This window comes from Hemiscyllium ocellatum, unplaced genomic scaffold, assembly GCF_020745735.1.
Source record: "Hemiscyllium ocellatum isolate sHemOce1 unplaced genomic scaffold, sHemOce1.pat.X.cur. scaffold_97_pat_ctg1, whole genome shotgun sequence".
Taxonomy (NCBI): Eukaryota; Metazoa; Chordata; class Chondrichthyes; order Orectolobiformes; family Hemiscylliidae; genus Hemiscyllium; species Hemiscyllium ocellatum.
The window spans coordinates 998,738-1,024,823 of record NW_026869338.1 but is presented as its reverse complement, the minus strand read 5'-3'; positions in this window follow the sequence as shown (position 1 = coordinate 1,024,823).

The window sequence follows — 26,086 nt, the reverse complement described above, 5'->3', positions numbered from 1 at the left end:
TTCAGTATTTGACAGAGATTGAAACATGGCCTATGGGATACAAACAGGATAGTGGGGATGAGACCACAACCTGATCATCCACAATCTTAGTGTTTGGTGGAGAAGGCTCATAGTGCTTAACGATCTAATCCTGGCTCTGAGTCTGATGTTCTTGTGTTCCATTCAGAACCACAAACCTGCTAGACTGGAGCAGTTGGAAGCAACGTACTGCCAGAGCTCCCCAGACTCTCTGGAATAGAGAATTCCTGACATTCACTACTCTCTGATTGAAGAATTCACTGCCTGCTCCTGCATCATGACCTATCAATGTGAGAGATAGAGGTTAATAAAATGGCTTAACTAAGAATGAGTGTCCCTGATATCAAGGCAGTATTTAAGTGATGATAACATCAAGGAGGCTGATCAAAATTACACTTCATCATATTCCATTGCAAACTCTCCAGTGTTTGGAATCATTCACAGCACAAGAGTAGTCTGCGACAACGTTCAAGCCTATGATGTTAAACTGTCGGTAACATTCATGGAACAGTTCTGCAGATTTCTGCAGAAAAAGGAACGGTTGAATCAGCACATCAATCTGGCTTCATACGAATGAGGGGAAGCCATTCAGCCCATCAAAACTTGGGAAGAAGAGGGCCAGTCCTTTCAGTCCCTCCCGGCAGTTACGCAGAAAGACAACGACTCTGCTCAGCACCACATGTCACTTACACTGGATCTGAACGTGACCACTTTACACCTGGAGTCACTTAGAAAGGAACAGGAAGGGGTCACTCAGCTTAAGGAACAGGAAGGGGTCACTCAGCTTCTCAAGTCACTAACACAGGAACAGGAAGGTTTCAAGGATGCTTAAATATCATAAACACATGGAGCAGGAACTCCACAGAGTGACTGTTCCATGTTGTTCCCTTGACGTCATTACCCAACATACATCTGTGTTATGTTAGCATGGTTGTTTGGCAGTGGGATTGAAGCCATTTTTAAACCAGTCTCAAAAACATCTTCCACAGCTGAGTGATGTTCTTTCTGACAGTCAAGTGGGTGAGGAATGGCTAACAGTTTCAGACTGAATGTATTGTAACTTCTGACAGAATTGTTAAAAATATAACTTTGAGTGCAGGGTCACACAGCAACTGCGCATTAAAGTGACCAGAGTGCATTCAGAGCCTGTACATCTCTGTCAATCGAAATGAGGGTTCTGCACAGGCGTGTAAACTATTCGGAATCGAGCATCCTATAGGAAATCTGGAATTTCTCACCTTATCAATGGCAGTTTGAAACATCATAATGAGTGTCTGTCCGGAACCTTCAAGTTTCAACTTCTTAATCTCTCACAGTGCTACAGGTTAAAACACACAGTTACTGCACTATCTCCTGATTGTATGATCATGCCAGGATTTAGTCTGGTGAAAATATTTGCACTGTCTCGGTGACATGGAGATCATTATTTATAAAGCAGACTCAGTCTGTACATAATCCTCCAAATACTCTTTCAAGAAAACACTACCATTGAGCAAGATATATTTACTCTGTTACTTTAATAACTTTGCTCAACAGACCATATATCCTTTACAATTAGAATTACTTGCTGCCCCATATGAATTCTGTTAGTGACTTAAAACCAAGGACTTCCAGGTCCTTTTCAACAACAGCACTTCTCTAACGCTCACAATTTAATAAACAATAATGAGAATCATCATGTTTGTTGTTCCGATCTGATTCATTTTATTACTTGTGAATAGTTATTGCCCATGCACTGATCCTTCTGATTCACCACAAGCCTTCCACATATTTTGCCCTTTATCCAAATTTTAATCTATTCAGTGTTTTTAACCCTACCTACCCATGAGTCTAATAGTCTCCACTCATCTGTATTCAACCATGTCAAGCTTCTTCTGAAAGTTCAAACACTCCACTCCCACTGCATCTCAATTGTAGATGTCAGAACGACAATCTCCACAAACTGCAGAAGGTTTAGCAAAGATCATTTCCCTTTCCCCAATCTAGACTGAATCTACCAAATCATATCATTGTTTTCCAAGTGTCTAGTTGTCACATTCCTTATAAATGTTCCAATGCTCTTCTCACAGCTGGCACCAAACTATTTAATTTTCGGTTTTCCCTCGCCATACTATTTTAAATATTTAGGGTTATAATAGCTGCTTTCCAGTCTGCAGCATCCTTTCCAGAATCTAACCAGTTTTGAAGAATAATCAGTAATTCTTTCACTAGCTTTGTTCCCATCTCCTCAATACTCTGAGATGTAACTCATCAGATGCAGCAACATAGCAAACTTCAATTTGATTAGAGTTTCAAAAACATACTCTTCATTGATTCTAGTTTCCTGCAGTTCCTCATTTTGACCAGTCCCCCGTTCCCTAGTATTTCTGAAAGTTCGTTTCTGTGAAGACATAACCAATGCTCCCTCACATTGGCAGAGTGCTTCTATCAGCTAGTGATATATCGGAGGACTGCACTCCAGAGATGGTGGATATGTTACGCACTCCTGCCTGGAATGTTACAGAATCAATGCAGTTCATGTCATGGTGTGTGTCAGCACAGTTCTGTCCCTGGTGTAAGGCTACAGGTTATACTGAAGTGGTCATCTCATTTTTAAACAAACTGGTTTCACACTTTACACTTGGAATGGGTCCAACTTAGAAATTTATTCCTAGAAATCCCAGGGACGATGGTACAGTGAGATGCCCCTCCTTATGTACAGAGCTTCTCTTCTGGGCAGTCTCAGCTCCATTTGTAAACCATGCAGTACTCATATATCGTCCAGAGTGGGGTCACCAAACCCTCAGGTCTCTCTAAATGAACCCAGCACAAATAACATAAACTCGAGAAAAGCGTCCAAAGAACCTCCCCTTACTTTGTAATGACAGGAGCAAGTGAAATCCACACACACACGGTACATGCATTCGGTGTTGAAAATATTTCTCTTCTGAGCGAAAAAAGCCATTGCATGCCCGCACAGTCCCACAGGAACAGTTCCTCTCTCCAAAGAAGCAGTTGACAATGTAACATTACGTTTCTCTGTATCTCAGCAACTATAACGACAGCACCAGTATTTCCGATGGAGTTGACCAGCATACTCAGGGAAGAGAGATAGAGAGAATATAACTCAATGTAAATAGGGACCCACCTAAATTGGCATGATATTCAGGAATATCGGAAAAGGGAAAATGTAAGAATAAGCTCCCATTTCATCTAGCCATCCGGATATAAAAATTTTATTTGCCAATTGCTTTCAGTTCTGATGTAGGGTCACTACACTCGAAACGTTACCAGCTTTTCTCCTGACAGAGGCCGTCATACTCGATGAGATTGTCTAACATTTTCAGATGCTAGGGGATTTTATTTCAGATCTCCATCATCCACATTTCCTTGGTTTATTTCACCTTTAATGTTGATGTTTACCGGGATGCCAGCAAAACTGGCAAGGGCAGCATTTGTTGTCCATCAATAATTGCTCTTGACTGCGAGGCCATTTGTCAAGACAATATAGAGCCAACCATATTGTGGTAGGTCTGCAATCACACTTAGATTCTTTACCAAAGGCTATCAGTGAAATAATAAAAGAAATCATGATGGCTGAATGTTGATGAAAGTAAAATGAGGTTTCATTCAAATTGTTGTCATTCCAATTTAAGTTCTCTCATTGAATCTGCTAGGATAAGAAAAAATGCCTTTAAAGTCATATCTTGTGCCTCTGAATTACCCATCCGGTGACATTATTACTCTGATATGGCATCCCTATTATGAAATAACTGATGAGACAAGAACAAGTTTATTGTCAAGATATTTGTATCTAGAAGAGTGGTCAGAAGAGAACTGGAGCCGTAAAATCGAAAGTTAACAAGGGGACAGACGACAGCTAATTCAGCAACAGTACTGAGGCTGAGAGAACACAGAGACACATAACAGTTCAGGGAGAAAAGAGAGACTTAAGGGTCTGAACAGCCTTGTTCCTTCTTAGATGTTTATGAGTGAGGAGTCTGAAATTGATGGAAACGGAGTTTGTGACTGAAACTGAGGGTAAAAGTTTATGTATTTGTTAAATATAAATAACTGAAATACCAATTACTTTCACCATTGTTTATAGAATTGACAGCTATAGGGTTACCAGGAACACAACAATAGTGAGGATGAGGTCGTAACCTGCCTGAATAATCATCACTGCGGCTCTCTCTCAATGTTAACATTTTAAAATGTCATCTATGTTATAATTTCGTTTTGCATTATATTCCTGGATGTTCTGCAGCCATTTCAGTTGTACCTCTGTTAGCATTTCCTCCACAGTGCACATTCCTGCCCATTTCACAATAATTCTTGATTCTGTGCTTCAAAATCATTCAATATTTCTGCCTCTAATTCTCTGCGGGGAAGAGAGTTCCGAAGACTCAAAATGATTCAAGGAAGTAAAAAAAATCTCATCGGGGTGTGAGGGTTTTTTTTGTCTCTTTACCATAATTCCTTTGGAAGCAGTTCAGAGATGTTTCACTTCATGTATTCCATGGATGAAAGGCTTATATTATGGAGGCTTTAACAGGTTATTCTTGGAATGAGAGGTGTTCTTGTTGAAACATACAAAAACCACGTGCAGAGTGGATCACTGGGTGTTTGTATAATCCAAACTTGTCATTGTCATAGAAACTCTCCAGTTTGGAAGCAGGACATTCCGCTCACTGAGTCCACACTGACCCAACGAACTGCATCCCACATAGCCCTGTCCTCAACCCTATACACTTAAACATACGTTCCCCATGACAAAACCACATATCTATGGGCACTATAGGCAATTGCGCATGGCCAACCCACTCCCAGCTGCACATCCTAGGGCTTTGGGGGAAACTGGAGCAATGGCAGGAAAGCAACACAGACATGAGGAAAATGTTCAAACTTCACATAGCGGGTCGCCCGAGGTTGGAATTGAACTCAGCTCTTTGGTGATGTAAGGCAGCAGTGGTAATCACAGATCCAACATGCTCCTCCGTTAGTTCTATGAGTTACTTGTGGCTGTCTAAAGAAATCTGTCTGACTTGTTTTTATCAAAGAACCTAACATAGTCTGAGACATTTATCACTGGCCATATCACCAACCTGGTTACAGTTAAAATTTGTTGTGAGTAGTGGAAGAGTGGAAGTAGGAAAGGAAACAGTGACAACCCCCAACCTCAGTCAGAACATGAATGAGGAGAAATTCACAAAATGGGCTTTCATTCCAGTGGTAAGTTTCTTTACCAGAAGTTTGTGTTGGCTGAATCTTTATATTATATCAATGCTTGTTCGTCTGATTGTCCATAGACAGGAGAATCAGGGTTAATGGTGCATGGAGAGAAACGTGCAGCTGGGACCACAATAAGATGAGCCACGACCTTATTTACTGGTGGAGTAGAGTGAAAGGATCGAATGGCTCACTCTTGTCTCTCAACCCTATGTTCTATGTTCCATTCAGCCCTTCAGACCTGCTACACAGGGGCAGATCGAGGCCACTCCGATAATTAGATGCACTTTCGTCAATGTACTTGGAAAATCCAGGCTAGGTCAGGAAGTGACACCACCACACACCCCCCCCCCCCCCCACCCACACGCACAGGATTACCCTCTCTGTAACTTCTGCTCCAGATGTGGCTCATGTCACACACCCAGATTCACTGTGAATACAGCCTCCTACCCCACCCAGGGTTAACTCAAATAAGTCCTCTTCCCCTCCTGAATGCAACATTGTACTGCATGACTTCCAGCAAAATATTCAGCTAATTTCCAAAATCATAACATGAGAACATAAGAAATAGGAACAGGAGCAGGCCATTCAGCCCCTCAAGCTCACCCTGTCATTTAATATGAACATAGCAGACCTAATCCAGAGCTCAACTCCGCTCTCTTGCCGACTGCTTGTACTCCTAAACACCTATCTGGGTTTGAGAATTCCAGACATTCACTTCCTTCTGAGAGAAAATATTACTCTGTATCTCAGTTTGAAATCAATATTCCATATTCGGTATCTATGTCCCTGAGTTAAATACCACTCCCAGCAGTGGAAACACGTTCTCAACATCTACGTGGTCAAGCCCCCTCGGGATCTTGTATTTTTCAGCAGTATTACTCCTCATTCATTTCAACCACAATGAGTAATTGTCTCCCCATTTTAGAGGTTCTCGATAATACAACCTTTTCATCCCAGAACCCGCCTAAATTAACAACATAGTTACTTGCTGTATCAGCATGCTGACGTTATGGTTCATTCACAGAAACACGCCAATCTTTTGGACTGCTGCGTTTCTGGAAGTCCTCTCCATTGAATAGCAGGCTGCCTTTTGATTCTCAGTGTCATCCTCAATCTCGGATGCATATTGCACTCAGCTCTCTCCTTCAGGCTATTAGTATGGATTGTCAATAACTGATGCCTCGGACTGATATCTCTGGTACTCCAGCAGATGCACTTTTATCATAACCATCCATTAATCCTGACTATCCGATTTCTATGTGTTAACCAATCGTCATCCCATACTGATACATTATCCGTCAGACTATGAGCTTCTGTCTTGTGTAAGAACCTTTATTTTGTGATACCTTGTGGAGAATCTCTGGAACGCCTCATGTCTACCAGTTCCCCTTTATCAAGTCCGCTTGTTACGTTCTCAGGGACCTCCAGAAATACTTTGCATGATTTTAAAGGACAAAATGTAAATTTCAGTTCACAAAACTACACTGACTCTGCGTGAAGCTTTTCTAATTGTCCATGCTAGCCAGCTTTTCCAAACTAAATTAGCCCCATCAGCTTGCATTTGGCCCATATGCCTCTAAATGTTTCCCATTCATATGTTTTCCCAAATGTCTTTTAATGTTACGGCTGTACATGCATCTGCCAATCTTCCTCTAGCAGCTCATTCCATACCCACACTGCCCTCTGTGTAAAAGCATTGCTCCTTCTTCCCTTTTAAATCTTCCCCTTTCGCCTTAAACCTATGCCTTCTATGGTTGAACTCACCCATCCTGTGGAAAAGACCTTGGCTATTCACCCTATCCATGCCTCCCAGGATTCTCTAATTTCTATAACGTCACCCAGCAACCTCCTTCACTCCATCTGATGCTAACTTCAAGATCAAGTATTTAAAAAGAAACATCGCAAATTTGAAACAATATTAAAACTGACTGGTAAACAACACACAGTCCAAACTTCATATTGTCATTTGCTTTTCTCCATGTTACAATACTAAGGCAGCATGAAACTTTTACTAGTGTCAGTAAGTAGTCAATCACCCGAATTCCTTTTTCTAAAGGGGTTGATGATCTCGACAGTGAAAACTTACTTTTGGCCAGATCTACATACTACCACTTAGTTAACATTCTCCCTCCTGAACTCCCTATGACCTTGTCTTTTTGTGTCTTCTTTATCTTGCACTCAAGAGAAGGAAGCCCTTTCCCCCATTCATATCTTAATTTAAACCCGTTTTACATCATCTTCTCGTTCTCCACTGCGAAAAGTCCGTTTATCTGTTGCCACACCCCCTTTTCCCTGTCATCCACCCCCTTCCTCTGGCAAGGGGACAAAAAAACACTTTCCAATCATTTTCAGTTCTGAAGAAGCATCGCACTAGACTTGAAACACTAACTCTGTTTCTCTGTCTCTGCAGATGCTGCCAAACCTGCAGAATTTCTCCTGAAATGAATAGGAACAGCACAAATGTTCAAGTCAGCAAATAGTTATGGATACTGGATATATAAATGCAAAAATTGCTGGACAGACTGAGAGCTTTGTAGAAGGGTCACTGGAAGAATTAAATCGCAGATATTACAGATTAAACTGGGTTAAAACATGTGATGCTGAAAAACCACAGCAGCAGCAGAAGCAGATATTTTTTCAATCATAGTCTGTAACTTTTTCCCCAGGATAATCCCTCAGTCTACTATTACCATCAAGCCAATAGATAGTTAAGTGGCAAGAGCGTGTGAACATACCAGTGTATGAACCATGTGTACCTAAACTTGATGATAACTCGTCAAAGCTATCGCACTGGATTGGTTATACTCCAAACAGAGGAACTGACATCTGATGGAGAGGTAGAATTGATCCCAATTCAAACAGATCAGATCTAAGCTCTGCAGTGCTGCCACATCCAGGGATAAAGGTCGATGGAACATTAAACAATTTACTGGCGGAGAGGATTCCTGAAATATTCCCATCCAAAATAACGGAACAGTTGTGTACATCTGTGTAAAAAACATGAATGTAATATCTACACCACCGTCAGCCAGAAGCGTGGTTTTGCTGATCCATCTCATTCTCGCCATGATTCCCACAGAATCACAGATGCCAGTCTTTAACCGAATAGATTGGATGCACGTGACATGAAGAAACACCTGAACACAGTAGATAAGGCAATGGGTCCTGACCCCATTCCTGCAATAGGACTGAAGACTTGTGCTGCACAACAAGGGGAAGCTGTTTCATTCCAGCTCCAACTCTGACATCTCCCTGGCAATATGGAAAATTACTCGGCTAAGTCCAGGCTCCTAAGAGGACAATAATTACAATCTGACCCATTACCACCCCGTCTGTCCCATCACGATATTCAAACCAAAGGGAGTCATCTCCGACAGATCTGTCAAGCAGCACAGAAATACCCTTCTAAGTGTGGTTTCTGATAGGTCCCCATGTGGAGATGGTGCTGCTGTGGAAATGTCACTGGATTACTAATACAGACCAGGCCAATGCTCTGGAAGCTGGTGGAAGTTCAAAAAAAAAACAATTAATAAAACATCGAGTTGTAAAATCTGGTCAGTAGTAGTGACCTTGTAGCCAATTTGCAAACTCCAATTGCCTTCTCCAATGTACTTTGAGGAAGTGAATCTCCCGTGCTTTCCTTGTCTGGCCTAAAACTGACTCCGAACACACAGACATGTGATACACTCTTCAACTGTCTCTAAATTGGCCAAGGAAGACACTCAATAACATCAAACTGCTCTGAAGTCTTAAAGGATAAACCAGGACAGAACACTCGACACCAACATTAGTATTGCAAAAGAGATTGGGAAACACAGTCCTGTTGTCCCAGCAGAAACCTCCTTCTTAACATCTGAGAGCTTCTGACGACATTGACAGAGCTTTTCCACAGACTGCAGAGAAACATCAGGCAATGTGTAGGCCAATCAACACATTGAGCCTTCCCCCATTCCAGCTCAATGCCGTTTTCCCAAACAATATACATATCCCGCAACATGATTAACCATCGGAAAAAATATAAAATAGGAAATATAGTAGTAGAATATCCTACCCCATTCAATAAAATGACAGCTGATCGTTTATCTCCACACCATAAGCCTGCTGTCGCCACCCTTTTACTGTCTAGAAATCCTTGCGTATAATCAGTGCCTTGGTTTCCCCAGCCTGATCTGGGAGAGAATTCCCTAGGTTCACCAGTCTGTGAGTGTAGACATTTATTCTCATCTCAATGCAGTGTGGCCAGTCTGCAGCTAATACTGTGGCCCGTGGTGTTAGACATCTCAGCCAGGGGAATTATAATCCGTGCTTCCAATCTGTCTCACCCTGTCAGAGTTTTATATATCTCACTCCTAAACACCATGGAATACAGACCGAGTCGCGTCAATCCCTTCTCCGACATCAAGCCTGTCATCCCAGAGATCAGTCTGGTCATCCTTCACTGCTCTCCCTCAATGTCAGCTTTGTCCTTTATGAGATAAGGAGACCAAAACTACGCACAATACTATACAATGTTCGAGATGGGGTCACACCAACGCCCTGTACAGCTGCAGTAAGACAACCTTACTCCTGGACACAAATCTCCCTGAAATAGAACATAGAACATAGAAAAACACAGCGCAGTACAGGCCCTTCGGCCCTCGATGTTGCGCCGATCCATGCCCACATAACCTACATTAGCCCACGATCCTCCATATGCCTATCCAATGCCCGTTTAAATGCCCATAAGGAGGGAGAGTCCACCACTGTTACTGGCAGGGCATTTCATGACTCGCTGAGTAAAGAATCTACCCCTAACATCAGTCCTATACCTACCACCCCTTAATTTAAAGCTATGCCTCCTCGTAATATCTGACTCCATACATGGAAAAAGGTTCTCATGGTCAATCCTATCTAAACCCGTAATCATCTTGTACACCTCTATCAAGTCACCCCTAAACCTTCTTTTCTCCAGTGAAAACAGACCCAAGTGCCTCAGCCTTTCCTCATACGATCTTCCTACCATACCAGGGAGCATCCTGGTAAAACTCCTCCGCACCCGTTCCAGTGCCACCACATCCTTCCTATAGTCTGGAGACCAAAACTGCACACAATACTCAAGATGCGGCCGCACTACAGTCTTATACAACTGCAACATGACCTCAGGACTCCGGAATTCAATTCCTCTACCAATAAACGCCAGTACGCCATATGCCTTCTTCAAAGCACTATTTACCTGGGTGGCAACTTTCAGAGATCTGTGTACATGGACACCAAGATCCCTCTGCTCATCCACACTACCAAGTATCCGACTATTAGTGCAGTACACCATCTTCTTGTTACTCTTTCCAAAGTGAATCACTTCACACTTACCTACATTGAACTCCATTTGCCACCCTTCTGCCCAGCTCTGCAGCTTATCTACATCCCGCTGTAACCTGCCACATCCTTCCTCACTGTCAACAACAACAGCGACTTTCATATCATCCGCAAAGTTGCTCACCCAACCTTCTAGCCCCTCCTCCAGATCATTTACAAAAATGACAAACAGCAGTGGTCCTAAAACAGATCCTTGCGGAACACCGCTGATAACTGCACTCCAAGATGAAACTTTACCATTAACTACTACCCTCTGTCTTCTTCCAGCCACCCAATTCCTAATCCAAACCTCCAATTCACCCTGAATGCCATACCTCCGTATTTTTTGCAGTAGCCTACCATGGGGAACCTTATCAAACGCCTTACTATAACCCATATACGCCACATCTACTGCTTAACCCTCGTCCAACTCCTTAGTCACCTTCTCAAAGAATTCAATAAGGTTTGTGAGGCACGACCTGCCCTTCATAAAATCATGCTGACTATCCTTGATGACATTATTCCTATCCAGATGTTCATAAATCCTATCCCTTACAATTTTCCCTAAGACTTTGCCCATAACATAAGTGAGACTCAACAGCCTATATTTACTAGGGTTATCTCTACTCCCCTTCTTGAACAAGGGAACCGCATTTGCTATCTTCCAGTCTTCTGGCATTATTCCTGTAGACAATGAGGACATAAAAATCAAGGCCAATGGCTCTTCAATCTCCTCCCTTGCTTCCCAGAGAATCCCAGGATAAATGTCATCAGGCCTAGGGGACTTAGCTAATTTCACCCTTTCCAGAATTTCCAACCCCTCTTCCCTACATACCTCAAAGACATCCATTATAATTAATTGTGACTCAATATTCACATTGGCAACAATGTCCTGTTCCTGAGTGAATACTGACGAACAGTGTTCATTCAGTGTCTCCCCAATTTCTTTAGCCTCCACATGCAACTTCATACTACTATCTTTGACTGGACTTATTCCTACCCTAGTCATTCTTTTATTCCTGACACACCTATAGAAAGCCTTTGGTTTTTCCCTAATCCTACCAACCAAGGACTTTTCATGCCCCTCCTTGCTGCTCTTAGCTCTGTCTTTAGATCCTTCCTGGCTACCTTACAACTCTCAATCGACCCAATTGAACCTTCACGCCTCATCTTTACATAGGCCGCCCTCTTCCCTTTTACAAGGGATTCCAATTCCTTATTAAACCACGTCTCCCTCACATGACCCTTTCCTCCCTGACTGACAGGTACATACTTATCAAGGACACTCAATCGTTGCTCCTTGAACATGCTCCACATATGGATTGCACCCTTCCCTTGAAGCCTACTTTTCCAAGCCACGCATCCTAAGTCATGCCTCACCGCATCATAATTTCCCTGCCCCCAGCTATAACTCTTGCCCTGTAGTGCACACTTATCACTCTCCATTGTTAGAGTAAAAGTCACCGAATTGTCCCCAAAGTGCTCACCTACCTCCAATTCTAACACCTGGCCTGTTCGTTACCCAGAACCAAATCCAGTATGGCCTCACCTCTTGGTGGCCTGTCTACATATTGTGTCAGGAAACCCTCCTGCACACATTGGACAAACACCGACCCATCTAACGTACTCGAGCTATAGCTTTCCCAGTCAATATCTGGAGAGTTAAAGTCCCCCATAACAACCACCCTATTACTTTCACTCTTCTCCTGAAACATCCTCGCAATCCTTCCCTCTACGTAATGAAGGTCAACACATTATTTATCTTACTAACTGCTTTCTGTTCCTGCACTGCTGCTTTCAGTGACTGGTGTACAGGGAGATCCAGATCATTTTCAATGTTACAGATCCCCACTTGCTGTGCCTATATACACTGGTCAGCGTGCCAATGCCATTCCCAGTATTGAATTCTGGATTGAAAACTCACTGCCCTACATGGACATCGGAGGCTGCGCAGACAGAAACAAATAACGTAACATAAGTCCATTTATAAATCAACATTTTAGAACCAATCCATTTTCAAATGGTCGGCTGCTGTTTTATTTATCCAACGAATTACACACCGTCTACTCATACTGGTCTACATCTGCCTAACATTCACTCCACTTATCTAAATCAATTTGAAGCTTTTCTACATCCTCCTCACCAACTGACAATCCAACATGGTTTAGTGCTGTCAGCAGGCTGGGAAATATTGCATTTGGTTCCCTCAATCAAATGTTGGATGTGTGTTAGGAATAGTTGGGGCCCAATCCCCGATCCCTGTGATACGCCATGAGCCTTCGTCTCTGATAAAAGGGTCCTTTTATTCCGGTGTTTCTGGCTCCTTTGCTAGGCTTGTACACTCTGACGTGCTTTTCCCTTATTTTCTCCCCCTCTCTTTTCTTTCTGTAACTTACTGACTTTGTAGCTTGAACAGCATCAGCAGCAACGACAGCCCAAACATGCAGACTTTCAATGGACTCAGGGCATGGCCCTCGAGAGGTCTCAAGTGGAGCACCGTGTATGGACCTTGAGCTGGGCCCAGTGCAGAGGAGAGTGTGTCCCTGTTTACTTTTCCGGAGTAAGCACATGACCTGGAATTGGCGACTGCTACATCAGCAGAGGTAATGAGTGTGAGGTCGGCCCAGTAGAAAAAGGTGATGGCAGAGAATAGGGGACTTCGTTTTGATTGGGTGGTGCGTTGGTGCTGATGAAGTAGACGATGGAAGGGCATCATGGTAACATCGATGAAGTGGCACAACAGTAAGAGACTTGTCTCTGACATTGGAGGGTCTGGCAATGGGGGCGACAAGACGGTAATGGAAGAGTATTGGCCCAGCGGCAAAGATGGCACCTGAGGATCAGCAACTACGATGTTGGTGGCCTCTGGTGTAGATGGTGATGAAGCTGGTGTCCAGTGGTGGTAGATGCAGGTGTCACCGACAGTAAGGAGCTGACTCATGACCCATGGAATTTCTTCCAGCTATACCTTTAATGTTTTTCAATATTCAGTCTTCAAATTATTTAAAACGGTGCCAGTTTGATGCACAAATGTCTTGTATTTAACTGTAAAATACACCTGAGTGTAAGCTCAAAGTCGATATCAAAATATACCATTCATTGTTTCCTGCCAATCATGCCGTACTAAGGCCATGTCCATACATAAGCCCCAGTTCCATAAGATGTGATGCTGTTCATTAGTTTTGCGACTTTACCGATAAACGTTCCAAAAATTCAAATACATTACATCCATTGCTTCACCATAATTAACTAACTAGCCAGTATCTCAAATATGATTCCCATTTCATAAATTTATGCTGACGTTGTCTATGTTCATTACTTTCAGCCCTAATATTTTCTACAAAACCATGCACTTACTAATTTCATGCTATTCTTTTTTTCACCTGACATGGGTTTCCTAGTCGTTCCGGGAAGTTTTTGTTTTGTTGTGTTGATGTTTTCTTCTGTGAAGACAGAATTGAAGAACGTGTTTCACAGTTCCGCCATTTCCCTGTTTTCCATTCTCCATTCTCTGGTTTCAGATTGTAATAAACGGCTATTTTTCGTTTACTTTCACAATGACATACTTTGGAAGCTATTGCAGTTGAGTTGTATAACCTTAATTAATACGTGTTTTCAGTATCCAGCAATTTCTGCCTTAGGCTGCTCAATGACTACCCTTCCACAATCATACAATCAGGGAAGGAGATATTCTGCACCATCAGAAATACAGCACGATATACACTATTCCCACATTCCTACATGCAGCCTGTAACTGGGAATGTTGTGAGAGTCTGATGCTGGTCCATGTACTTCTTAACAGTTGTGAGGTGACCCACGGCAATATCTTAAAAAAAGTCATTAAAGGTGATTTATTTTCGGGGAGATCCAAGATATTGGCGACCCAGTAGGTTTGCCCTGCTCAGCTCTACAGCAGAACCCAGCCAAAGTGATGCATTCACATTCTCTTTCTTACCCATTGTGGTAAAAAATACTGACCCCCTGTATTGCTGTATGTCAGTTGAAGTGAGTAAAGAAAAGGACTAAGGATAAAGGACCACGTGGATCGCAACTAGCAGGCACTGCCCTGCAGCCACGGATACACCCGCGGCCGTGGCGTCGGCCTCTGCGAACCCGGCAGGGGACTTACCATTAGAGCAGAGCTTGGTCATGGAGTACGTAAAACTCCCAGAGAAGATTGATTAAGAGATGAAGGAGACCCAGACCAGGCTGGAACCGATCTCAGCCATGCTGCAGAAGCGTCTCAGACACATGTCATGGAGGATGAGCAGCGGACTGTGTCCTCTGAAACTGCAGTGCAATCCTCAGCAGGTCGGGTCCAAACCTTGGGATGGAGGGTACCGGGCGTGGAGGGAGCAGGTCGACATTGAAAATCGAGGCCATCATAAGAATATCTGCCTGATCGGGCTGGCGGGACGGGAAGAAGAAGGCCAGCCCGTCCGTTTTTGGAGCAATGGCTTCGGTAGTTTTTTGAAGCTGGAATGCGAGACGGGCCGGGTGCAGTCCGAGCAGGCCCACCAGGTCACAGTGCACAAGCACGGGTGAGACCAGCACTCCCGCCCAGTCCTTGTGCAAATCCAGCACTATGGAGAGAAACAAATGGGTCTCTAGCACAGGGGAAGGATCCACCGGCTCTTATATCCAAAAGATCACCAATTATGTTTTTCCAGAATCTTTCTATTGCCATGGTCCACACGAGGCAGGCCTTTGATAGAGTAAAAAGGAGGCTGAGGGAATTGAATATTCAGTATACTGTAAGATACCCGACAATATTACGTTTCAACCACGGAGGGTCAGTGTTTAATTTTGCCTCACTAGAAAATGCAAAGGACTTCCTGGACACCTTAAGATACATTGGCTGGCGCAACGAGTATGGACAATCATGTTCTCTTTGTTTCCTCTGTGGATTGCCACGTTTACCTGGCTTTGTGTTTTTTAATATGTGAGCGTCACATTCATTTCTCTTTCTCTCTTTTCTCCTTTCTTCCTCCCCTCTCATTAATCCTTTTATCGCTAATTTCCTTTTCGTTTCTCTTAGTACGGAATGGCGGCAGTGTTCGGTGGGAGGTGAGGGGGTGTTGATGGAGGGTTACTTTTTTTTTCACCAGGACTGCCTTGGATATGGATGGGAGGGGTTGAGTACCCACTTCTAATTTTCTTGTTGTAAGACACATGTAACTTTTTAAAGTTTGTTTTGTATGGGTTTGGCGAGCAGCTTCAGCTAGTAGGAGCCAAGGGTGATTAGTGGGTTTATACGAGCGCTCCCTGTGGGGAAGGAGGGAGAATCACCTCTTACTTGTGTTATATGTTGTTTCATTGAACAAGGAGTTGTTAGGAGTTTTGAGTTGGTAGTTTTTGCAGTTGTATTTTCAAGTTTATATGAACTGTTTACTACTTTCTCGCAGTGCGCAATAAAAGGGGACCTTCCTCACGGGGGATCACGGGCTGTTTCGGAGGGTTTGGCTAACGGCTCGTTTAAATTGTGCACCTGAAACATTAAACGGGAGTCATTCAGGCCTTCGAAAGGAAAGGGTCGATGTAGCCTTGGTGCCGGAAAAAAGACATCTAATCGATAAGGAACATTTAACGTTACAGAAGAGAGTGTTTGGCTGGGTGTTATTTTTATCCTTTAATTGAAAATGTAGAGGAATAGCTTTTCTCATTCAGAAGAACCTTCTATATCAGTTGTTTGTCCAAATTAAGGAAGAATGTCAGCTTTTACTGATCCATAAAGCTTTAATACATAGAGAGGAACATGGGAGAGAGTCATAGAGACATAGAGATGTACAGCATGGAAACAGACCCTTCGGTCCAACCCATCCATGCCGACTAGATATCCCAACCCAATCTAGTCCCACCTGCCAGTACCCAGCCCATATCCCTGGAAACCCTTCTTATTCATATACCCATCCAAATGTCTCTTATATGTTGCAATTTTACGAACCTCCAACACTTCCTCTGGTAGCTCATTCCATACATGTACCACCCTTGAAAAGTTGACTTTCAGGTGTCTTTTATATCTTTCACTTCTCACCCTAAACCTAAGCCCTCTAGTTCTGGGCTCTCCAACCCCATGGAAATGACTTTGCCTATTTACTCTATCCATGCCCCTCATAATTTTGTGCAACTCTATAAGGTCTCCTCTCAGCCTCCGACGCTCCACAGAAAACAGCCCCAGCCTATTCAGCCTCTCCCTATAGCTGAAATCCTCCAACCCTGGCAACATCCTTGTAAAACTTTTCTGATCCCGTTCAGGTTTCACAATATCTTTCTGATAGGAAGGATACCAGAATTACACGCAATATTCCAACAGTGTTCTAAACAATGTACTGTACAGCTGCAACATGACCTCCCAACTCCTGTACTCAATATTCTGAACAAAAAAAGAAAGCATACGAACCACCTTATTCACTATTTAAAATACCTGCGATTCCACTTTCAAGGAGCAATGAACCTGCACTCCAAGGTCTCTTTGTTCAGCAACACTCCCTCGGACCCTTCCATTAAGAGCATAAGTTCTGCAAAGATTTGCTTTCCCAAAATGCAGCACTTCGCATTTATCTGCATTACATTCCATCTGCCACTTCTCAACCAATTGGATCAATTGGTCCAGATCCTGTTGTAATCTGAGGTGACCCTCTTCGCTGTCCACTACACCTGCAATTTTGGTGTCATCTGCAAACTTACTAACTCTATCTCTTATGCTCGCATCCAAATCATTTATGCAAATGCCAAAAAGGAGTGGACCCAGCACAGATCTTTGTGGCACTCCACTGGTCACAGGCCTCCAGTCGGAAAAACAACCCTCCACCACCACCCTCTCTCTTCCACGGTTGAACCATTTCTGTATCCAAATGGCTAGTTCCCCTGTATTCCATGAGATCTAACCTTGCTAATGAGTCTCCCATGGGGAACCTTGTAGAATGCCTTACTGAAGTCCAAATAGACCAAATCCACTTCTCTGCCCTCATCAATCTCTATGTTACTTCTTCAAAAAACTCAATCAAGTTAGTGAGACATGATTTCCCACGCACAAAGCCATGGTGGCTATCCCTAATCAGTCCTTGCTGTTCAAAATACATGTACATCATATCCCTCAGGATTCCCTCCAACAAGTTGCCGACCACCGAGGTCAGGCTCAACGATCTATAGTACTCTGGTTTGTCTTTACCGTCCTTCTTAAATAGTGGCACCACATTTGCCAACCTTCAGTCTTCCAGCACCTCATGTGCGACTAAGGATTATGCAAATACCTCAGCAAGGGGCCCGGCAATCTCTTCTCTAGCTTCCCACAGAGTTTTCGGGTACACCTGATCAGGACCTGGGGGTTTATCCACCTTTTCCCGTTTCAAGACATCCCGCACTTCCTCCTCTGTAATCTGGACATTTTTCAAGATGTCACCATCTATTTCCCTACAGTCTATATCTTCCATATCCTTTTCCACAGTAAATACTGATGCAAAATATTCATTTAGTATCTCCCCCTTTTCTGCAGCTCCACACAAAGGCCGCCTTGCTGATGTTTGAAGGGCCCTATTCTCTCCTTAGTTTTCTTTTTGTCCTTAATATATATACAAAAGCCCTTTGCATTCTCCTTAATTATATTTGCAAAAGCTATCTCATGTCCCCTTTCGGCCCTCCTGATTTCCCTCTTAAGTATGCTCCTACTTTACTTGTACTCTTCTAAGAATTCACTCGATCTATCCTGTCTATACCTGACATATGCTTCCACCTTTTTCTTCACAAAACCCTCAATTTCTTTGGTTATCCAGCATTCCATATACCTACCAGCCTTTCATTTCACCCTGACAGGAATATACTTTCTCTGGATTCTTGTTATCTCATTTCTGAAGGCTTCCCATTTTCCAGCCATCCCTTTACCTGCGAAAATCTGCCTGCAATCAGCTTTCGAAAGTTCTTGCATAATATCGTCAAAATTGGCCTTTCTCCAATTTAGAACTTCAACTTTTAGTTCTGGTCTATCCTTTTCCAACACTATTTTAAAACGAATAGAATTATGGTCGCTGGCCCCAAATGTCTCGCCCACTGACACCTCAGTCACCTGCTCTGCTATATTTGCCAAGAGTAGGTCAAGTTCTCTAGTCGGTATATCCACATATTAAATCTGAAAATTGTCTTGTGCGCAGTTAAGAAATTCATCTCCATCTAAACCTTTAGCACGTTGGAAGTCCCAGTCTATGTTTGGAAAGTTAAAAATCTTCTACTATGCCTACCCTATTATTCTTATGGATAGCTGAGATATTCTTACAAGTTTGTTTCTCAATTTCCCTCTGACTATTGGGGGGGTCTATAATACAATCCCAAAAAGGTGATCATCTCTTCCTTATTTATCAGTTCCACCCAAATTATGTCCCTGGATATATTTCCGGGAATATCCTCTCTCAGCACAGCCATGCTTCTGTAATTGCTATGATATCCCAGTCTCATGTTCCTAACCATGCCCTGAGTTCATCTGCCTTACTAGTTTAAATCCTCCCGAGCAATTTCCCTTTCACTATGTTACTTCCCTTCCGATTTAGGTGCAATATGTCCTTCTTGTACAGGTCACTTCTACCACAAAAGAGATTCCAATGATTCAAAAATGTGAGTCCTTCTCCAATGCAGCAGCTCCTGAGCCATTCATTCATCTGCTCTATCCTCCTATTCCTGCCCTCACTAGATCGTAGCGCTGGAGTAATCCAGATATTAGTACGCTTGAGGACTTCTTCTTAAATTTCTGCCTAACTCTCTCTAATGTCGCTTCAGAATCTCATATATCGTTGGTCCAATGTGGACAATGACCTCTCGCTGAACCCTCTCCCCACTGTGAAAATATTCTGCAGACTCTCTGAGACATTCTTGATTCTGGCACCAGGGAAACAACACTCCATTCTGCTTTTCGTCGACTGGCCACAGAAACGTCTGTCTGTACCTCTGACTACAGAATCCCCTAAAACAATTGATCTCTTGGAAGCCGATGTACCACTCGTTGCATTAGAGCCAGTCACAATACCAGAAACTTCACTGTTCGTGCTACGTTCCCCTGAGAATCCATCACCCCCTACATTTTCCAAAACAGCATATCTGTTTGAAATGGGTACATCCACAAAAGACTCCTGCTCTGGGTGCCTACCTCTCTTACCCTTCTTGGAGTTAACACATCTATGTGACTGTATCTAAGACTGTTCCCCCTTCCTATAACTGCCATCCATCACATACTGTTGCTTTGCAAATTCCTCATCGATTCTAACTATCTATCCAACCGATCCATTTGATCTGGTAAGACTCGCATCCAACAGCATTTGTCGCAGATATGATCCGTAGTAACCCTGAAACTCTCTTTAAACTCCCACATCTGACAAGAAGTACATATGACTGCAAAGGCCAATTTTATTCCTTCACAATTTACGACCCAGAAAATAACACCGTCTTATTCCTCTACAAAACACTGCACCAGGTTAAATTAATAGCTATGGCTTTTATTTTAAGTTTAATCAAGAGACTTATCTCCAAAAACATATGATAAAGAAAGAACCCACTATACTCACTTCTGCAGCTTTTCTATTGTACAGAATTAAAACATTGATTAACTGATCTGATTCTTTGTTGTGAACTTCACCCAAACAGGTTTCTCCAAGATTAGTCTTGGAATTCACTGTTTGTTAGTTTTTGCAGACGCAGTCCGATGTCCAGCGATGCATGGATTCAAAAACAGGAAATGCAGTAATTGTACAGGTTCTCTCTCTCTCTGCCTGCACTGTCCTCACCATGTGCTTCTTTAGTCTGTTCTTCCCGCTTTTGAAACTGTTTCTGTTTTGACATTGTTTTTTTCCCCCAAAACTTCCAAAACATTGCAACAGCATATAAAACTAATTGCTGCTCCTGGAATTCGAGGAAATCACTTCCAGCACCTAAAATACCTAAAATAAAAAGGAGCGGTTCTTACCGCCAGAAAGTTTTCCCGTCCTCCATCTTGCCCTTGGTATACCCTTCAAATTAACGGATGCACTCTCCAGGTTGATGGCCCTTGGGGGGCATTATACAATTTTAGGCGGAGACTTTAACCAATATATGGATCCCAAGGTGGATAGGGTCTTACGGGTTCTCGACGATATTTCCCTGCAATCTAGGCAGCTGGTGGATCTAAACAGGGAGCTGGGCTTGGTGGATGTTTGGAGATTGTTCACCCTTCGGGTAGGGACTTCACCTTTTTACCTAACCCACATAAGTGCCAAACTAGCAATGACATGTTTTTGCCCTATTGGCCTTTTTGAATTCAGTGCTGCCTTGTATAATTGGGAACATCGCCATTTCTGATCATGTGGCAGTGTATATGGATTTTTAGGGTGGTGGCGATGGGACAGGCTCTCATCAGTGGTGCATGGATACCTTCCTCCTGAAGGATAGCTAGTCATAGAGTCGTAGAGATGTACAGCATCGAAACAGATCCTTCGGTCAAACCCATAAATGCCGACCAGATGTCCCAACCCAATCTAGTCCCACCTGCCAGCACCCAGCACATATCGGTCCAAACGCGTCCTATTCATATACCCATCCAAATGCCTCTTAAATGTTGTAATTGTACCAGCCTCCACCACATCCTCTGGCAGATCATTCCATATTCGTACCACCCTCTTCGTGAAACAGTTGATCCTTGGGTCTCCTTTATATCTTTCCACTCTCACCATAAACCTATGCCGTCTAGTTCTGGACTCCCCGACCCAGGGAAAAGACTTTATCTATTTCTCCTCTCCATGCCCCTCATAATTTTTTAAACCCTATAAGGTCACCCCTCAGGCTATGACGCTGTAGGGAAAATAGCCCCAGCCTATTCAGTCTCTCCCTGTGGTTGAAATCCTCGAACCCTGGCAACATCCTTGTAAATCTTTTCCGAACCCTTTCACGTTTCCCATTTTTCGATAGGAAGGAGACCAGAATTATACCTAACATTCCAACAGTGGCCTAACCAATGTCCTGTACAGCCGCAACATGACCTCCCAACTACTGTACTCAATACTCTGACCTATAAAGGAAAGCATATCAAACGCCTTTCTCACTATCGTATCTATCTGCGACTCCACTTTCAAGGAGCTATGAACCTGCACTCCAAGGTCTCTTTGTCCAGCAACACTCCTTAGCACCTTGCCATTAAGTGTATAAGTCCTGCTAAGATTTGCTTTCTTATTGAATATTTTTCATGGGATTTAAAAAATTTGCACATCAATTTGGACGGCCAGTAATCTGACGGTGCTTTGGGAGACTGCCAAGGCCTATGCAAGGGTTTGATTATTTCTTACTCGGCGACTCGGAAGCGGTAGAAGGGAGAGCAGCAGTTGACAGAGCGTATTTTGACAGACTGTCTGTAACTAAGTTGCAGCAGATTACAATGCTCCGGGCTACTCTGAACGCTGCTCTCACCCAGACAGCAAAAATAGCGATTTCATTTCCGAAAAGAGGGTATTCGATTAATGTGATAACCCGGGTAGATATCTGGCATACTTGGCCAGAAAGAAGAGTGCCCCCAGTCTATCACATCCATTAGTACGTGTGCTGTTAAAATCACCTGCGATCCCAGAAAGATTAAAGCAGCATTCATGAAGTTCTTTTCTGGGCTCTTCCAGTCAGAGGGCTGTAAGGACAGATTGGCGACAATGAAGCCCTTTTTTAGTACCCTGGCCTCCCAGGTGTAACTTCAGAGCAGGTGTCTCTTTCAAATGCCCCTCTGACATGCCAAAAGGTGCAGGAGCCGTGAGGCAGCTCCAGAGTGGTAACGCACGGGGCCCAGATGGATTTTAGTGTGAGATTTAAAAGGGGTTCGTAGACATGCTGACTGGGCTAATGTTGGATATGTACAATTCTTCATACAGTCAGGCCTGCCTCCCATCCTCTTGAGAGAAGGAAATATTTGTCTTATTCTCTCGAGGATTGCACTTCATAAAGGCCTTTATCCTTATTAAATGTGGACTTTCATATTTTGTTGAAAATGCCGGCGTTGAAGCTAGAGAAGGTCTTGCCCTTCATTGTGAAATAGGGCCAAACAGGTTTTATTTGGGGTCACATGTGGTCTAATCAGAATAGGAGAGTGCTGATATGGTTCAGGTGTGCCAGCTATGGTCGATTCCAGGCTTGGCTGGGTGGAGTAGCCGTACCTCTATTATGTCCTGGAATGGTTTGGCCTTGGAGAGGCTTTTGTCGGGTGGGTGACAGTATTAAAAATGTGTTGATGGAAAAGCGCAGAAGATCAGGCAGCATCCAAGGAACAGGAGAATCGTCGTTTCAGGCATGAGCCCTTCGTTAGCCCTGAAGAATGGCTCTTGCCCGAAACGTCGATTCTCCTGCTCCTTGGATGCTGCCTGACCTGCTGCACTTTTCCAGCAACACATTTTCAGCTCTGATCTCCAGCATCTGCAGTCCTCACTTTCTCCTCGAGTGACAGTATTATCTAGTCACTCATGGTATAAGGTCTGACAATTTTAGCAATGGCAGAGTCAGCCGTCAAGGGTGTCCCCTTTCACCGTTACTATTTATATTGGTGATTGAGCCGTTGGCAGAGCCCATCGGGAGGGACCACAATATTACTGCCCTGGAGGTAGTATCAGGATGGCATAAGATCACACTTTATGCAGATGACTTTTTTTCTTTCTAACTAACTATCTGTGCCCCAAGTGATTAATGTGTTTGGATCTTTCTTGGGGTATAAAAATAACTTTATGAAATCGGAGACCATGCCTGTCGGGGTCCTATTAGAATACCCAATCTGGCAGGTGGAATCCGATTCACTTTCTCATGGTCAGAGGGAGGTTTCCTGTATTTAGGTATTTTTATCACTCCAGCCTTCAATCAATTAGATAAAATCTGATTGAAGATTTGTAGCTCGGGTATCCATTGTTGTGGTTCAGCTCGCCGAGCTGGAAGTCTTTGCTGCAAACGTTTCGTTCCCTGGCTAGGGAACATCATCAGTGCTGTTGGAGCCTCGTGTGAAGCACTGCTTCCCTAGCCAGGGAACGAAACGTTTGCAGCAAAAACTTCCAGCTCGGCGAGCAGAACCACAACATCAATTAGATAAAGCTATTTTCCTGCAAGACCTTCAGCACTGGGAGGATCATTCTCTATCCTGGTTGGTAAGAATATCTCCTGTCAAAATGAATGTGTTCCTCCGTTTATTAAATCCCAGGCAAATGCACCTTTTGATACTGCCCAGGCAGCCTATCCGGAGCTTTACAGTCGGCTTTGATGTTTTATTTGAGATCACAGGCGGCCTCTTATGGAGCTCACCCAATTGCAGTTTCCGCGGGAGCTGAGGGATGTGGATTTTACACACTTTAACGAATACCAATTGAGTTCTAGCCTATTTGGTTGATTTGATTTGCCAAGACCCGCGGTCAATGTGGTTGGACATCAATGCCTCCCAGGCAAAATGCCCTCTCACTAATCTGTTGTTCATGGACAAGCTGGGGACTGTTATGGATCATTACAGAAATCCAACTCTCCTTAACACAGGTAAAGCATGGAGAAAAATGCAACAAAGTGAGGGCAATTTACAAAAAAAAACACTTCCCCTTTTACTCCCATTGTAGGATTGATGGATTCTGGCTTTTGGCTCTGGGAGTCCAGAGGACTTTTTTGTTTGGGAGACTTAATTGACGGGGTGGGCTTAACGTCTTTCGAGCAGCTGAGCCAGAAATATGAGCTATCTATGAGATTAGGGATTTCATACAGAAAAAAAAAACTACATTAATGGTTAGTCCTGATAAGTCGAATATGGAGGTGAAAGTGCTTCAGTCCACGGGACCTCTCTCGGTCAGCACTCTCTAGCATTTAGTAGTAGGTAGTGTCTCAAAGGACATCGAGCAACTGTGTGGAATTTGGGTTCAGCAATTGGGGATGGAATCTTCAACAGAGGAGTGGGCAGATATTTGGAAGAATGTCTAGAAGATTTAGATTTGCAATAGGACGCAAGCTATGCAACTGAAGGGACTCCACATGGTTTATTTGGCATCGGAGTGGCTTGCCAAATTTAAGAAAGGAGCGTCCCCAGCGTGTCCAAATGTAAAACAGATGTGAGTACGCATACTCATTGTTTATGGTCATGCCACTAACCTCGTAGGTATTAGGGTCCTATAGCGAGTGTTTTGGAAGGGGTCTTGGGAACCGATGTCAAGGTAGATCTGATGTCCCACCTCTTGGGTTTGCCAGATCACCCATCTTTGGAAGAAATTATTTAGTATTCTTTCATTTTGTGCTAGAAAGAACATTCTGATGAGATGGGTGTCGGACATCCCCAGGAATGTCGGGGTTGTGTAGGTTAGTTATGAAGCACATCCCCTGGTCTTCCTCGCAATTATCATGCACCAGAAAATGGGACTTTTTCATCGGACGTGGCAGTCCATTTTGAACGATGTTGGCGTGGACATTTTGGCTATTTTGGTCAGGGCCTTTGTGTAACCATAAGCATTGTGTCTGGTGTCCTAGATGGCCCATGGGAGGAAGAAATCTGAACAAACACGGCTTCACAATGCCAGCTCTCGATACAATAAGGAGCCAATTGGGACCCACAGCTGGAATATACAGGAGAGCTCAAGCCATACATCTTGCAATTGTTTCTGAGATTGATAATGATGTCCATGGGAATCCAGGGATATGAGCACCAACTGCTAGGTTAAGGTATAGAAGGACGGATATTCATGCTATAATTGGATGATTACTTCACTGACAAATCGAATCAACGTGGCTATTGTCAGCGAAATAGGACTAGCTGGAGATATCAGAGTTTGGGGATAGCATCCAATAACAAGAATAAAAACATAAAATAAAATGCTAAAAGATAAGTTCAAATGGTCAATTATATCAGATGCCCAATCCGCCACACAGAAACAGATACTATAATACAGAGGAGACATCCGTTTAGCATGAAGCACAGTGCAGACCAGGCTAGTGTACTGCTCAATACAACCCAGCGCTGTGTACAGACAGTGCAGACCACACCAGTCCATGGGGGGCTGTGCAGTGTATAACAGTGAATTGCTCTACAAAGCTGGAAAACTTACCCTCGCAGCATGTACAGCTGTGTACATCCCACATTGCATTTATCTGTAAACCAGGAGCAGTTACCCTCCCAGCATGTAGTGCTGTGTACACCAATCCAGTGCATTGATTTCTAAACCTGGAGGAGTTACCCTCCCAGCATGTCGAGCTGTGTACACCATCCCAGTGCATTGAACTGTAAACCAGGAGCAGCTACTCTCCCAGTATGTAGAGCTGTGTCCATCACCCTAGTACATTGTTCAGTAACATTGTGTTCGATCACTGCCCAGTGTGGGGAAACTTGCAGCCCATGCTGGAAGTGACAGGATATGTAGCTCCCTTCCATTTGCAGCTTCATACTTCTATTGTGCTAAGAGATGTAGAATATCTAGTCAAAAGGGAGGAGGAAGTTTTCTTAAGGTTGAGGAGGCAAGGATCAGACAGGGCTCTAGAGGGTTGCAAGTTAACCAGGAAGGAACTGAAGAATGAACTCAGGAGA